The sequence below is a fragment of the Lissotriton helveticus genome, chromosome 8, assembly GCF_964261635.1.
Source record: "Lissotriton helveticus chromosome 8, aLisHel1.1, whole genome shotgun sequence".
Lineage (NCBI taxonomy): Eukaryota > Metazoa > Chordata > Amphibia > Caudata > Salamandridae > Lissotriton > Lissotriton helveticus.
The window spans coordinates 927747151-927762787 of NC_136069.1; the positions used below are offsets into that span (position 1 = coordinate 927747151).

A 15637-nucleotide genomic window follows, 5' to 3' on the forward strand; every position below is an offset into this window, starting at 1 on the left:
TCTTCTTTTATTGCAAACAAATCAACCCCTAGGTAAGCCCTAGGTAGCCCTAGGAGCAGGGTGCTGTGTAAGTAAAAGGTAGGACATATACTTTTATTTTTTGCATGTCCTGGTAGTGACAAACAGCTACATTCATGTTTCACTGCTGTGAGGCTTATTCCTCTCTAAAGCTAACATTGAGGAATTACTTAAAACACTTCTAAGCTGTAATTCCTGATCAGAAAGGAGGGATTGCATCATGTTTTATATATGGAATAGTAATGATAAATCTTCTTTACTGGCAAAGTTGGATTTAACATTAGTATTTTAGAAATGCCACTTTTAGAATGGGGACATTTCTCTGCTCTTAGCTCTGTGTGCCCTTCAGCCTGCCTCCAATACACGTCTGGGATGAGTGACAGCTGCAGTTTGTGCATTTCCTCAAGACAGCCACAAACATAGGCAGGCTAGGTGGGTCTGGGTGGTGCCCATCTACATACAACTGCATTCTGATGGTTCTTCCAGACCAGGAAGGGAGGGAAGGGCGGACACTTACAATTTAATAGGTAGTGATCTGACCCAACACAAAGGGCTGATTACCCCCTACTGATAGCCTGTAGCTGGGTCTTGGAAAAAAGGACCTGTGTGCACTTCAAATACCTCTCATTGAAGTCTCCACCACTTCAAGGCACATTTGAGTATAAGTACTGGGTCTCTGAGTCTACCAAGACAGCACACTTCTGGACCTGTGACCGCTCTACCACAAAGAAGAGACGTGGTGCTGCTAAAAGGACTACCCACTTTGCTGAACTCTGCCATGCTGTGCTCTTACCATGCTGAGCCGCCCAGGCTCCTGCTGCATGCTGTTCATGCAAATGGGTGAGACGGACTATACCTGCATTACATGAATCAAGAGTGACTCCAAGGGCCTGCTGGCTTGCCTCCTGCCCCCAAGTCTCACGAATGTCAAAGACTTGAACCATCTACATCTGCACATGGAAGCTACAAGCCATGGGTTTGGCCTGCCAATGATGCCATCCCAGTCCTGTACCTATGGAAATGGAGTCTTAAGGTTTTTGACAACCGCACTCACACATCCGCTTCGGATTCTGCACCTCTCTGCTGCAGAGTGGGTCAGAAGCATGACACTCACCATTACGTATAGCGGAATCGAAGCATTGCTGCAGTTAGGTGAGAGACCTCTATGCATATCGTCCACAGCGTGATCTACACAGCCTCGTGGCAATGACATTGTCTGTATCAGTGGTCCCAAGAAGGTCCCTGCTGCTTATCCGCATACATGTATGGTCAGCCTGCACTCTTGACTTTGTCCTGGCCTAGTGCGACCCGATAACTCACTTAAGCACTTATTGTCTCTAAGTGATCTTCTGACTTTTTGATCCCGTACAACTTTGCACTTCAAAGTCTAATGAAAAGATTCTTATTATTTTGGTATTGTTTTATATATAATGTCATACTTTATTTTTCTAATCTATTGTGGAGTCTTTTTGTGGTGTTTACACTGTTTTACTGTTGCACACATACTTTACACATTGCCTTTTAAGCTAATCCTGAATGCTTTGTATCAAGCTACCGAGGGTGAGCAAAGGATAATTTAGGTTGTGTGGTTACTTACCCTGACTAGGATTGTTGCTTCTGGTTGGATAGGGGGCATACTCTGCCAACCAGAAATCCCATTTTTGCCAGAGATACTTCGGAATCATTTATACAGTGTAACAGAAATGGAACACACTCATTTAAGTACAGCAGGAACCATGTTTGTGCAAAACTGCACCCTTACCTAGCTCCTCTTCTAATGGGTATTATCTCATGTAGCTTGCCATTTCTGCAAAATATTCTGCGTGGATCTGATTTAATGCTGAAAGCAGGCTAGGCAGGATTCCCTTGTTTTGCAATACAGCAGGATTCCAGAGCTTTCCAGTACCTCTTAAAGTTTTTTCGGTGACACAAGGTCAAAAGCCTTAAACCCAATGAAAGTCATGTAAAGATGTCTGGGTGTCAGGTCAATGGTCTTCCTTTTAACCATATAGAAACAGAAGACAAAATCAATAGTACTAATGCTCAACCTAAAACTAGCTTGCAAATTCAAATGTTTTTGTCCAACACCTACTTGCAGAATATGTTCTGTATATTATCAATTAAACTTATTGGCCGATAGTTTCCTGCATTGATATAAGAGCCCTTTTAGTAAACTGGTATGGTCGCTGCCCCTCAGAGAATCGGGGATCGGCGCACCAGATGCTTTTGCATTCAAAAGTATATTTATGTAAATGCTCCATACAAAAAGACTGTGAGCGAAATTCATTGCTGGGAATTTTATGTAAACCAGGATCCTTGTTGTATTCAGGAGCAAAAATGAGATACTAGACTTCAGGTGAGGGAGACGTTTTTATTCCATCTCATTACTGGTCAGCATCTTTAACAACTACCAATAATGCTTCCCCTAAAATCCTCAGAACCCAACGTTCTAGGAGGAATCAAGGAAGCGCAGGGCAAAAGGGAACAAAGGAGCGAAAGGAGTTCCTGTTAACACACATTTACATAATTTTATAACATATCTCCCCCCTTTAAGGAACCAAAGACTTTCTCAACCTTGGAGAACTATCCAAGAAGGTGTTCTGTCGCGTAGGTTAGACCTTATCCCATCTGCTATGCTGGAAGTGTCAGTCTGGGAGTCTCCAAAGCTTCCTAGCTTCCTGTCTCTGTTCCATTGTGGTCTCCTCATCTGTGGAAATTACCGCCCTAGCGGCACCTGGATTAGAGGCAACTGACTGAGGTTGAGGCAACCTGGAATGGACTGACTTTATTCCCCCATTAACCCCTGGACCTGTATCATTTTTCTAAGTGAACAGGTTAGTTTCATACTTTGACACTCTTTTCTTATTCCAACATTTACCATCTTGGATTATGATACTATTTTCATTGATTTTAACTACTTTTATTGGATTATAGTATTTGCTCATTCCTTTTACTGTTCTCTGGGGAATGCGCATTCTAACTAGGTCTCCCACGTGAATGTATTGTTCTGTGAACCTGTGCAAGGTGTTGTACTTTGACTCAGCTTTAGTTTGGTAATTGGAAATGTTGCTTTGTAAGGCCACCAACTTTTATTTGGTGCAGGAAACCTTGTGAATTTGAATTTTGGTCTTAAGCCAGGGACATGGGTTTGAAGATGGGTGTCTTCCCTTCAGTAACCAGAATGGGGACATAACAGTCAAGTCAAGTCAAAATAAGATGTATTCGAAATCACGTAATCATAAAAGCTCTAAAAATGTTACAATATCAAGGTTAAAAATCAGTTAAAAGGTAATAAAGACACTGACATAAAAACAGACATAAATAAAAACGGATGTCATCTTCTAATCAATGAGGTTTCTATAGCTGCTACCTGCATCTTATGACAGCCAATCAAATCCGTGACAATGCAGCACATATGTGTAAACTCGAAAGTGATTGCAGATAAATAAAAGCTGGTCGATATTGAACAAAACCAAGTTGTTTTAGCAAAGGCTTAATAAAACATTTTCTCAGAACTAAGTAAAATTTGCAGAAAACAAATTTATGGATGGTACTCTGCATAGAAATATTATCGCACGGGCATTTCACAGGGTCTTGCGACCAGTTATTAATGGTGGGAAAGCTGATTAGGTGATGGAAGCTATCCAGCCGAAACCGGGTCAGCACAAATCTATGGTGCGGATTGTACATGTTAGCTAAATAAGGCTGCATATAATAACTGGTCAGAATCAACAGGTTCTTGAAGACAGAAGGTTTCGTATTCTCTGAAGATAGCTGTTAGACTTGGCATCTTTTGGCGTGTTTCCCCTGAGTTTTTGCTTTCTGTCCTCCCGGTTTTCACTCTGTTTTTGCTGGCATAGTGTTTTTTAGCACTTTTCGCACTGCTGATCAGAGGTAAAGTGCAAGTGCTCCTGTAGTAAAGTATGTTATGGATTGGTGTTTCCATGATTGGCTATTTGGTTTTCTTGTCAGCCCCTAGTAAAATGCACTGACTGTGCCAGGGCCTGGAAACCAAATGCTACGCATTGGCCTGCAGCACGGATTGTGCCACCCACGTGAAAAGCCAGGAAAGGGTACCTCAGACCTGCCATTGCAGAGTCTGCACGCAGTTTGTAACTGTCATGTCGACTTGGCCCGTGCACACAATGGCCAGTTCCTAACCTTCCCTTTTCTTACATATCAGGCACCCCTAAGGTAGGCCCAAAGAAACCCTGTGGGCAGGGTGCAGTGTATGTGAAAGGTAGGACATGCCCTGGTGCGTGTGGCATGTCCTGATAGTGAATTACAGCCCCTTTCATTTTTTTCACTATTGCAAGGCTACCTGTTCCTCTAGGACAGAATGGGAAGTTTGTTTATAACATCTTATAAACATAACTGGCCCTGGGAACTAGGTGGGAAAATAAAATTAGTATGCCTGAACTCAGAATATAACGATGCGTCTTTTAGTAAATGTGATTTTTTACATTCTGTGTTTGAAAATACCACTTTTAGGAAGTAGGTATTTTCTCTCTCAGTCATCCCTTGTGCCTCTGTTGGAATGTGGGTTGCCTATCTGGGTTTTGGACAACAGATGGCTAGGCAGCAAGGGTGGCTCCCGATAGTCTAGGTAGGTCAGGGAAAGGCTGAATAGACCTGGGCTGCGATGGGGGAAGAGGGAGGAGATTTCCTTGCAACTCAAACGGCCTGGTCTGCTTCTGACAATGCCGTCTCCACCCCTGCCGGGAAATCACACCAAAGAAGGCAGAACTGGTTCTGGCTGGGCTGGGCACAGACACCCTCTGCCTAGAGGATCAAAGGATTTTTGGATACAAATACTGGGGCTCAGACCCCTGAACTTAAGAACACTTTTGGATCAAGAAGACTGCCAAGATGAAGAGCGGGTGAAGCTGTGAGGAGGGACTACCACTTTGCTGTGTGCTGTGCTGTGCTGGCCTACAGTGGCTGCTTCTGTCTTGGGCAGTGAAAGGACTTGACTGAATTTTCTGCAATCTACTTTTGTGAGTTTCTCCAAGGGCTTGAGGTAGAGCTTGTCCCCTGTTCAAGAAGTCTCAGGAACAGCAAAGACTTCAAGCTCTTCCACCCTCAGCTCTGGAGACTGTGTGTTTTGTGCTGCGACAGAAGAAAAGCAACACGACGACGTCTACGACGCCGCTGCCGACTCCTAAATGTAAATGTAAATGTCATGGTACTTATAGAGCGCACTGTCACCAGACGGTCACCTTGCGGTTTCGCCTATTCGGCTTCCTGGCACTGATACTCATACCGCTGTGGAACCCCTCCTGTCTTTCCCTGTGAAGTGTCCACTCCTGGGCACCCCCAGGGTGAAGCCAGGCATCCTTAGCGCTGTTTGGGCCGGTGTGGAGGCTAAGCAAGCTATTGCCCAGAGTTGCAGCGTGGGGCCCGTGATTAGAATAGGCACCGAGGCGAGAATTAACAGGTCCGAGGAAATTGGCGGGAATCGAACCCTGGTCCCTGGCCAGAACTCTGCATCAGGGTCTGCCACTCTAACCAGTGAGCCACACTCCTCCACATTATCACGTCCGTGTCCTGAAGGCACTGCAGAGGGCACCGCCGCAATGCCGCACCGCGACTCTAGTCTCACCGGCGACGCCTGCTGATGCCACAACGAGCCGTTGCTCGCACTGCGACCTGTGGGCACCACACTCCGCACCGCCTCACTTCACCCGAAGCCTGGGCACCGCAGATAGCATCACCGTAACACCACTCCGCAACCCTGCTCTCACTGACGACGTCTGCTGACAACACCACTGAGCCGTTGTTCACACCGCGACCTGTGGGCACCTCGCCGCCTCGCTTCACGATGACGCTTTGGCCTCTGCCCGCCGCTCCACGCTGCAATCGATGCCACTGCTTGCCCCGTGGTTCGAGGGCACAGCTCGTAAAGTTACATGACGCATCTCCTTCATCCCGCACCGCAGCCTTGGCCTACCAATGCTGGCACCATCGACTCCAGATCGTCAGCTGATGACAGCGCTTCAGCAACGATGACGCCGCTGCTTACACCGTGACTTTCCAGCACCGAGATGAGCACCGCCTTCACCTCGCAAACGTTTTTGGATCATGAAGACCACCAAGAAGAAGAGCTGGAGAAGCTGTGAGGAGGGACTACCACTTTGCTGTGTGCTTTGCTGTGTTACCCTACAGTGGCTGCTTCTGTCTTGGGCAGTGAAAGGACTGGACTGAACTTTCTGAAATCTACTTTTGTGAGTTTCTCCAAAGGCTTGAGGTAGAGCTTGCCTCCTGTTCAAGAAGTCTCAGGAACAGCAAAGACTTCAAGCTCTTCTGCCCTCAACACTTGGATCTGTTTGTTTTGTGCTGCGACCGAAGAAAAGCAATTCTACAACGTCTACGACGCCGCTGCTGACTCCATGTCCTGAAGGAACCGCAGAGGGCACCACCACAATGCCGCACTGCGACCCTGGCCTCACCGAAAACGCCTGCTGACGCCACCACCAAGCCGATGCTTGCACCGTGACCTGTGGGCACTGCACTCCGCACCGCCTCGCTTCACGCCGAAGCCTGGGTGCAGCAGAGAGCATCGCCGCAACGCTGCACCACAACCCTGGGCTCCCTGGCGACGCCTGCTGGCCCCGCCACCGAGCCGTTGCTCGCACCGCAACCTGTGGGCACCACTCACTGCCTCGCTTCACAATGACGCCTTGGCCTCTTTGACGCCGCTGCTCCACACCCAAATCGATGCCGCTGCTTGCCCCGTGGTTCGAGGGCACCTCTCGTAAAGTTACATGACGCACCGCATTCATCCCGCACCGCAGCCTTGGCCTACCGACGCCGGCACCATCGACTCCCGTTCGTCAGCCGACGACAGCTCTTCAGCAACGACGACGCAGCTGCTTGCACTGTGACCTGCCAGCACAGTGATGAGCACCGGCTTCACCTCGCACCGCGACCCTGGTCTCACCGATGATGCCATCCGAAGCCACCACCGAACCGCAGCTCGCACCGTGACACGAGGACACTGCACACCGCACCACTGCACTTCGCACCGCAGCACCCGATGCCTGCCGACGCCAGCGCTCATGATCCCAACAGAAAGGAGCTCAACCTGCAACACAAGTGACTTCAAGGGTCTTGGTGGCTTGCATCTCTAACAGGCACTGTTTGCGGGTCTTCCAGACACTGTAGCTGGTCTGTGACGCCGCAACCAGCCTGACCTGTTTGGATTTGTTTGCTCACAACGCCATGATAGTCCCGGATGGAGCTATCAACATCAAGGAACTGTTTTTAAAGCGTATGTTGATAACTGTAGATTGTTAAGTACTGTGTTGTTGATTCTTATCATTTTTGGTCTTGTATATAAAAATATTGATTACTTTTTTTAAACTGGTGTGGTGTCCTTTTGTAGTGCCTACACTGTATTACTGTCGGTCATGTGCAAATGCTTTACACACTGCCTCTAAGATAAGCCTGACTGCTCGTGCCAAGCTACCAAGGGGGGGAGCAGGGGTTATTTTAGGAGTGTAACTCCCTTATCCTGACTAGGAAGAAGGGTCCCTACTTGGACAAAGGTGCAAGCTCTTGCCAACTAGAGAGCCCCATTTCTAACAATAGCCTTGATTCATCAAATAGTGATAGGCATTTCAATTTAAGGGCTGTCCTGTGGATGGTAATCAAGAGCTCAGGGTGGTCAAAAAACTTGGGGTGGCCAATATCTACCAAAAAGTCATGCACAAATTGAGCCAGGGGATTTTATATGCGACGTAAATCTTAGTCCTTTATGATGGAACGGTTTAACACTTTGTGATCATTTGACCAGAACTTATGCCAGAGCAAGACTGTCTGGATCATTATCATGTCTGCTAGATAGGTAATTTGCGGTTCGGAGTGGCTACCGAAGGTTGAGCAGCATTAGAGGTAACTGGATATCACAGATGGCCTGCTAACCTGCTGTTAAAAAGAAACGGGAGTAATTACCCTCATATCAAAAAGATTTTCTTAATACTGTATTGTGGATTTTTGTCCTTTGGGTCTTCTGTTAAGTCTATATAAAGAATACATATTTTTTATAAAACCTGTGTGGTGTCCATCTGTAGTGTTTTCACTGTATTACTGTATGTGTTCATAAATGCTTTACACACTGCCTCTGAGATAAGCCTTCCTGCTCGTGCCAGGCTACCACACGGTTAAGCAGGTGTTATTTAGGAGTGTAGCCCCCTTACCCTGACTAGAAGTAAGGGTCCCTATTTGTACAAAGGTGCAAACCATTGCCAACTAGAGACCCCACTTCTAACAGAGGCCCTAAGCTGAAAAAGTTAAGGATAGAGGAAGACAAAGTGGACACAGTCCGGGAACAAATGTGTTTTCCTGGCTCAAACAGTGAGAATAGTTGGGTTTAACTCTGTTCTGTAATAGAATCTTCAGGGTTTAGATAAGCACAGGACTCCCTAGTTGTTAGTCAACCTTTATCTACATTCCTGACCTGGAACATCAGCGTCGCTCATTTCCAAACTAACAAAATGTAGCTGCGACATGAAAGTTCCAATCTTCACTCGGTAACTGATTAAAGAGTGAGGCTCGGTGAGCACAAACTTTATAAAACTCAGTAATTCCAAAAAGGAGAGTATGGACTATTGGGCAATTTAGATATTCCAATGGAGTCAAATTGGACCCCTTTAGTGAGTGATTGTGAGTGACTGACTTCACATACCTGGTACGCCAGACAAACATGTTGCCCGATTTTAATTACATTTTCCCATAAAAGTATTTGTCTGTTTTCCAATCCATAACTGCTCTACACCCCTTACATCATGGGGCTTGTTTAGTTTGGCACATACAGGATATCTACTAAAACTAAACAGATGTCCCCTCTGTCCTATTTAGAGTGGATCGTATGTGTACATGAGGCAGACAGTACATCTGAATCTAACAAAGTTTGGCATTCTCCACATTTCAACACATTTTAAGTGACTGACTTAGACTCTGGGGCATTAGTCATCTAGATCATTCATCTGGTTTACTCTAGGTTCACTCCCACTTTCAACATAAAATGTATAATCTTAAAAGGTAGTGCAATGTCCAAATTACGCATTACAATACCATGCAATGAATATATTACCACTATGATATACTCTTTGTAGTAGCACTTAGGCGGGCGGTCTAAATTGAAATGGCTTTGTTTCATATTAGCAATGATGGGCCAATGGCACACGTTGTTAGAGCGAGAGGTGTTTCAGGGGGTACTTCTGACTGGGTCTGGGTGGACACTACGCTCTACGGTTCTCAAATATCCCTTCTGCACTTTTTCTGCTGCAATTTGTTCGGATGTTGACCTTGAACCCCCACTTATAAGAGACAGAATGACTATGCTATCCAATATAACATATCACTATAATATAACCCTTTTCAGAGCATGTCCAGTCATCCTCGAACTGTTCATTTCGCCTAATTATCAGTGTCTGGTCTTTTGTGATATGAACAACTTTTATCTCAAAAACCTGATAAGAATATGTACATTGCTAGAAGGAATTGTCAAGTGCTATATTAATAATTCTAGTTATTGACTCTATAAACCTAGGGAAACAACCTTTGAGATCAAGCAGAAATAAGCAACTGATTCTGAAAACAAGCACAAGCAAAGACATTTGAAGAAACTGCTCCATAAAGGATTAGCTCTTAAGGGTCAAATATATGTTCTCATGGATAGAAGAGAGTTCTCCCTCCGAAGGTTTCAAACTAGTCGAGCATTTGGCCACTAAACACAATTGGAGCGTCCCACAGCTATGTGTACGACATGAAAGTATTGGACAAGTATTGCAAGAGAAGTGGAAATTAAATGAATATTCTATGAGAAACTTGCGTCTCACCCTAATGGAGTCTCAGTGGCGGTCTCTTGATACACTCATGCGAAAGAGGAATTCTTCAAATGAAAGGGCTCTTGACATCAAAAAGACACCTTACCTGTACAGGGCCAGCTTCACCCTCTCCTTGTACAACTTCTTGTTTCATACCTTCTGAACCTGTCCATTTGCTCAGGAGCTTTGTGTAGGAGCATCTGCACAATGAAAGAAGCGTCAGTTTTGCTGATAGTGAAGCTCGTAAATGGCAGTAAGGAGAAACTGTGCTGGTAATAGGCATCTAGTCCTTATTCATAATATAAATGTTTTAGCTATGCAAAAGTATTAGCTAATAGAGTAATAGACTGAATATGATCCTAACCAACGATCCCCATGCTGCCCTAAATCATCTGTGGTTAATGTTTTAAGCATACAACTAACTACTAAAACGTTGGCCTGCCACCTGCATAGAACAATCCTTTCACGGTTACCTGTACAGGCATCACATTATACCCCTGCATGTGCTGTAGAGCGCCCCTTCTTCTTTCTAGTATTATGTGCTGCAGTGTGTAACTGGGTAGTATCTTGCTACAGTTTTATGGGTTACTGTCATGAGGCAGTGCTTAATTAGTAAAACAATAACTGCCAGGGCTGTCGTAAGGAGGCCTCTGCAGATTGCACCACCCATTGCCCGGCCAGCGTTGACGGTGACGGTACAAACCCCCCTGCGAACATCACACTCCTTCAAGTGTGGCACTTCAGACTATTTCTGTCCCCCAAAGCTGTAAGAATGACTTGGGTGGCAGGTATTAGCCATTTATAATATGTATTGAATTCATAAACAACTGTTCTTTTGCTCATCTCTATTTAAAACAAACAGTGCCACCGTGTGATGGACTGTCATTAGTGCGGTTGTTGGCAATTAAGTGCCAGTGTTGAGCCAGGAAACCACACGCTCAAATTAAGCACTGGCAGTGGGCATTACCTACTGTGCAATTGTTAAACGTGGTAGTATGCCATGTTGGCTTAGAACTGATAAATGCCTTCCTTTCCTTGTCTCTTCCTATTGGTATCACAGGGGTTTACTCAGCCCTATCCGACATATGCTTCAGGCCCAGAGAGTGATTCTAATTTGTCATTGCCCTTATGGATTTGGGTAATTCAATGTACCTTCTCAGTGGTGCAGTTACAGACACACAGGCACATCACTGGAATTCTGCCTCGGACAGGAGGAGCCTGTTGACCACGGGGATAGTTTTTCTTTGGATCTAACACATTAAAAGTAATGCAAAGAATGCTTGCGAGTAGTGTAAACCACTGTCAATTGTCCTGCTCTCCTCAAGAGAACAGTCCGTACCAAACTGCCAGACAATGCTTCCTCCGGAAAGTGAAAACAAGCAACCTCAGACAGGTTTCAGCCTAATTAGGCCTTACTAGTGATCATAGATTGGTTCCTTTGGCTCAGTGAGCAAGGGATTCAGGTCTGGGCATAGCCTTGGTCGCTTAGGGCATTACATCAACCACACAAAAGGTGATGGGAAAATGCTTGCAAAATATTCAACATCACTGGCAATCGCTCTGGGTACCATCCCAACCAGTGCTTTTCGCAGACTGTGCAACTCTACGTTGCAAAAAGGGGGGTATACCCAAAGTAGTCACTGGGACCTGGGTAACTGTACAGTACAAGAGAGAGGGGTCCCAGAACGTAGTGTACTGAACAACAATTTATAGAAATTTAAGAAATATAGAAGTCAATGCACAAATATAAGTGAAGCGTTGTTTAATCACAATGTATCAACAAAAGAATTATTACACAAAATCAAGGCATTCATCAAAAACAGATTAGTGCCCCAAAGGGAGACTGGTAGGGAGGGTGGTGGTGAGAGGAGTAGTGCAAGGTTTTATGGTAGTGACATAGCAACGGTCGAGAGACCTTATTCAACAATACAATAAGTCTGCCTTATAAGAAAGCCAGATGTTATACATAAATGTCTCCAACAATAAATCAACAGATCATTCTCCCAAAGATTACAATACATGAAATATTCAGGGTGGGAGCTGGTACATGGACAGATGGTCACATGGATAAACTGTCGACGTTTCGACCCATGAAGACGTAGGCAAAGCTGGTGCCTTACTAATGGGTCTTTTTCAGGACGGGGGTGGGGCATAGTATCTAAAAATGAACTTAAAAAATGGGATATAAGTTATTTTGAATCCCGGAAGGTGGTGAGATAATATCGTACACAAGTTGCAGATTTAGGAGGGAACAGATTTACCGTGTATCATGAATGGTAATCACGGAGCATGTTAGTCAAGCGGAACCAACATCATAGGTAAATTGGGCTTCAATCAGAATGTCTAGGAATTTAAGACAAAAACGGGGAAACTCATTAAGGACAAAATACTAGCTGGGATCTCATGTGATCGGTGAGAAAGAGAGAGAGACTTACAGAGGATAGGCTTCATCACCGTCCTCAAGGAAATCCTTTCAAGGTAAAAAACCGCTGCGTTGTGGTCGGTTACTGGTGAATCTAAAGCGGGGAGAAGGGAGAATCGGGTGCAGCTAAATGCTTAGAGGATTAATCAAGTGCACGTAAAAAATATCGGCTCGTGAAACAGTCCACACGTACCTGAAGGTTAAACAGATCGCCAGTCCGTGCTGGAGCAGCATACACAAAAAATTGCCGGGATGCTCCAGGTGGCCACGATTGATCCGAGGGTTCCGGCAAAAACGCAGCGCTGCGGTCGGTTGAATGGTGAATCTAGGCAGGGAAGGAGAAAGGAAGGGTGAGCTGCACGCTGCGGAAAGTTTTGCAAAATAATGCTTGTTGAGGGAGGGGATCGCACACAAGCGCGAATCATACCGCCTCTTACCTGCTGAATGAATCAATACGAGTTTCGTCCGGAGAAATAATCACATAGTGCAGGAGTAGCTCCGGGCAGCCACGATTTGATTTAAGTGTTCCAAGGGAAACGTGACATCGGCGCGTACACGTCGTGACACGCAAAATGCGTGAACTGGCAAGGAGGAAAGACTGCGATATCAGCACAATCTAAGAAACAGCTTGCAGTGGGACGGGGTCAGAATGGATGATTTTGAAGACATTGAATATCATGGCCCAGGGCAACCATGCATTAAGTTGGAAAAAATCCTGATGCATAGATAATAGTGCGTACCTGTCACACACGACGGTAAGGCACTTGCATTGTGAAAATCATATGTTGTGGACACATCTCATATATTGTGTATGTTTTTAGCTAATATAGATAAGGCGCAAATAGACAATGGTAATAACTAGTTCAAACCACAATGTAAGAAGGGTAAGTGAAGGTTCATTCCATTGTCTAATGAAAGACGGTGTTGAAATGACTGACAGTGTGAATTTGAATGTCCTAGGATCACAGCGTTGCTACATGCATTATGTTGAAAAAGAACCTAATGTGTTGATAATAGAGCGTACCTGTTACACATGACGGTAGGGGCACTGGCATTTTGAGATTAAATATGCTGTGGACACATCACATTTACTGTTCAGGATTTGAGCAAAAATAGATGATAATGAAACACATAAGGACCTTAATACAAATAGTCAGTGATGGTAATTGGTTCAAACCACAATGTGAGAGGTGTAAGTGAAGGTTCATTCCATTATTTATTGTAAAACAGAGGCGAAACTGACTGACAGCATGAAAGTTAAATGCCCTAAAATCACAGGGTTGCTAGTTGGACAAAACTACTGTCATTTTCGTTAAGGCCGTTTTTTATTGAGTCAAAGAAGAGCATCCATTTGGATTCACGGATATTGAGTACATGTCCAATGTTGCCACCCCTAGCGCTCAGAGTGCCCTTTACAGGAACTATCCACTTGAAACTGACCGGTGGATGTCCAGCCCTTTTGAAGTGTTCTACCAAAGGGGCGCCGGTCACTACACAGTGAATCCGACTACAATGTTGCAGCATCCTAGCCTTCACTTTTTTCTGGGTCTGACCCACATAGAGGAGGTCGCAGGGGCACACAATTGCGTAAATGACATTGTTGGGATGTTTGTCAAGGCGTGTTCTTGTTGCTCTTCTGCAGACAAGTCTTTAAAAACTTTGAGGCCACCAACGAGTGAGGGGTTAATTCCCAGTCTTCCTTGGGAAACCATTGCTGTTGATATTTTTGGTCCTGTGGGGGATTTGAGAGAGTATGGCTTGGTTGTACATGATCTTTTTTCAAAATGGCCAATTGTGAAGATTGTTGAAAGAATTGACACAGAGGTCATTTTAAAGTTTTTGGATAAAATATTTGTAATGGAAGGTTTACCTGTCTGTGTGTTAAGCGACAATAGTGTGCAATTTACGTCTAAATTGGCTAAGGATTGCTTTGAAAAATGTGCTATGAAGCACAAAACAACATCTCTATATAATCCTAGTGGAAATGGTACTGTGGAACGTTTTAATAGGGTGTTAAAGGGTGTGATCCAAGTGGCCATGACTAAAGGATTAGATTGGAAAACTGAAATACAGAAAGCAGTTTGGACTTGGAGTTACTATTCACCCCACCACTGGGTTATCAGCTTTCACCATGATGAGAGGTAGGACACCCAGGTGTAAATTCAACTCGAATTGGCTTTTTGATGGCAGAGTTCAACATTAGTCTCCTATTCAAGTCAGAAGTAATTTAGAATCTGTACATATGAAAAGTAAAGAATATTATGATACATTGCATAGCACAAAACACATTCCAGTTAAAGTGGGGGACTGGGTTCGGATCAAGAAACCTGTTTGGGTCCCAAAAGAGAGAGTAAGTTTTACTCTACTCAACAGGTTGTGAAGGTTCTGCGCAATGCTGTTAGGCTTAAAGATGGCAAGGTGTGGAATCTCAAGAATGTCGCACTGGATGTCAATCATCAAATTGTGGAGCATACTCCAGAATTTCAAAAAACGTCCAATTTTGATTGGGTTGAACATTATTTTGACAAAAGTAGTCTTCAATCTCATCTGGGTTTGGGTATGTGTACTAGTGAAGTTAACCGTAATGCTCAAACCATTGTCGACGAGTCTCCCTCCACTAGTTCTGATTTTCCTACTTTTACTTTAACCAGTGGGGAAGGGTCTTCGACAGCTGATGGTAATTCTGGTGGTAATTCTGCTGCCAATTCTGTTGATACAGAATCTCATCATCAGTTTGCGAATGCTACAAATTTTACTACGTCTTTAAGTAAGAGGAGGAGAGTCCTTCCTGGATGGTTGAAAGAATATGTTTTGTGACTGAAAGATTAAATTATGTATTTTGTTTTGTCTTATCCTTATCTCCACCTTCTTTCCTTTTCTTTTCTTTTCCTCTTTTCCTGCTTCCTTACTTAAGCTTCATCATCTTTGTTTTCATTTGAAGAGAGGGGGATGTGTTGTGTAATACTTTGTAAATAGATTAGTGTATATACTTGGTTAGATTATTTCTCTATGCTTGTTTCTTTAAATGGCTCGTGCCTATCACACTATGTAGTTCTAGGAATGTTACTGGGATTCGACTTGGGCTCTGCAGTTGCGGTTGGATGCAGTACTAGGAAGTCGTGTCATCTGGCACTCACCTGTTTCCATCTATTTTTGAAAATAAATCATCATCAATCTACAGTGGCCTCAGACTCCGTCATTACAATCTGGCTTTCTTATAAGGCAACGGTGTTAGCCAACACTCGTGTGTAATGTAGCACCCCAATCAGAAAAATGTGTCAAGCGAATATATTCAATTCACTTTAGTATAAAACAGGAGTGCGCCTCTATTCTCCAGTTTTGTTTCTTATAAGGCAGACTTATTGTA

The 15637-nt window shown here is 44.4% G+C and overlaps 1 protein-coding gene across 1 annotated transcript in view; it reads left to right on the forward strand.

Moving 5' to 3' along the window:
* The window catches only part of LOC144773828 (interphotoreceptor matrix proteoglycan 2-like), an 815142-nt gene that overhangs the window by 417570 nt on the left and 381935 nt on the right, over positions 1-15637 (forward strand). The gene's annotated exons all lie outside the window — the stretch shown is intronic.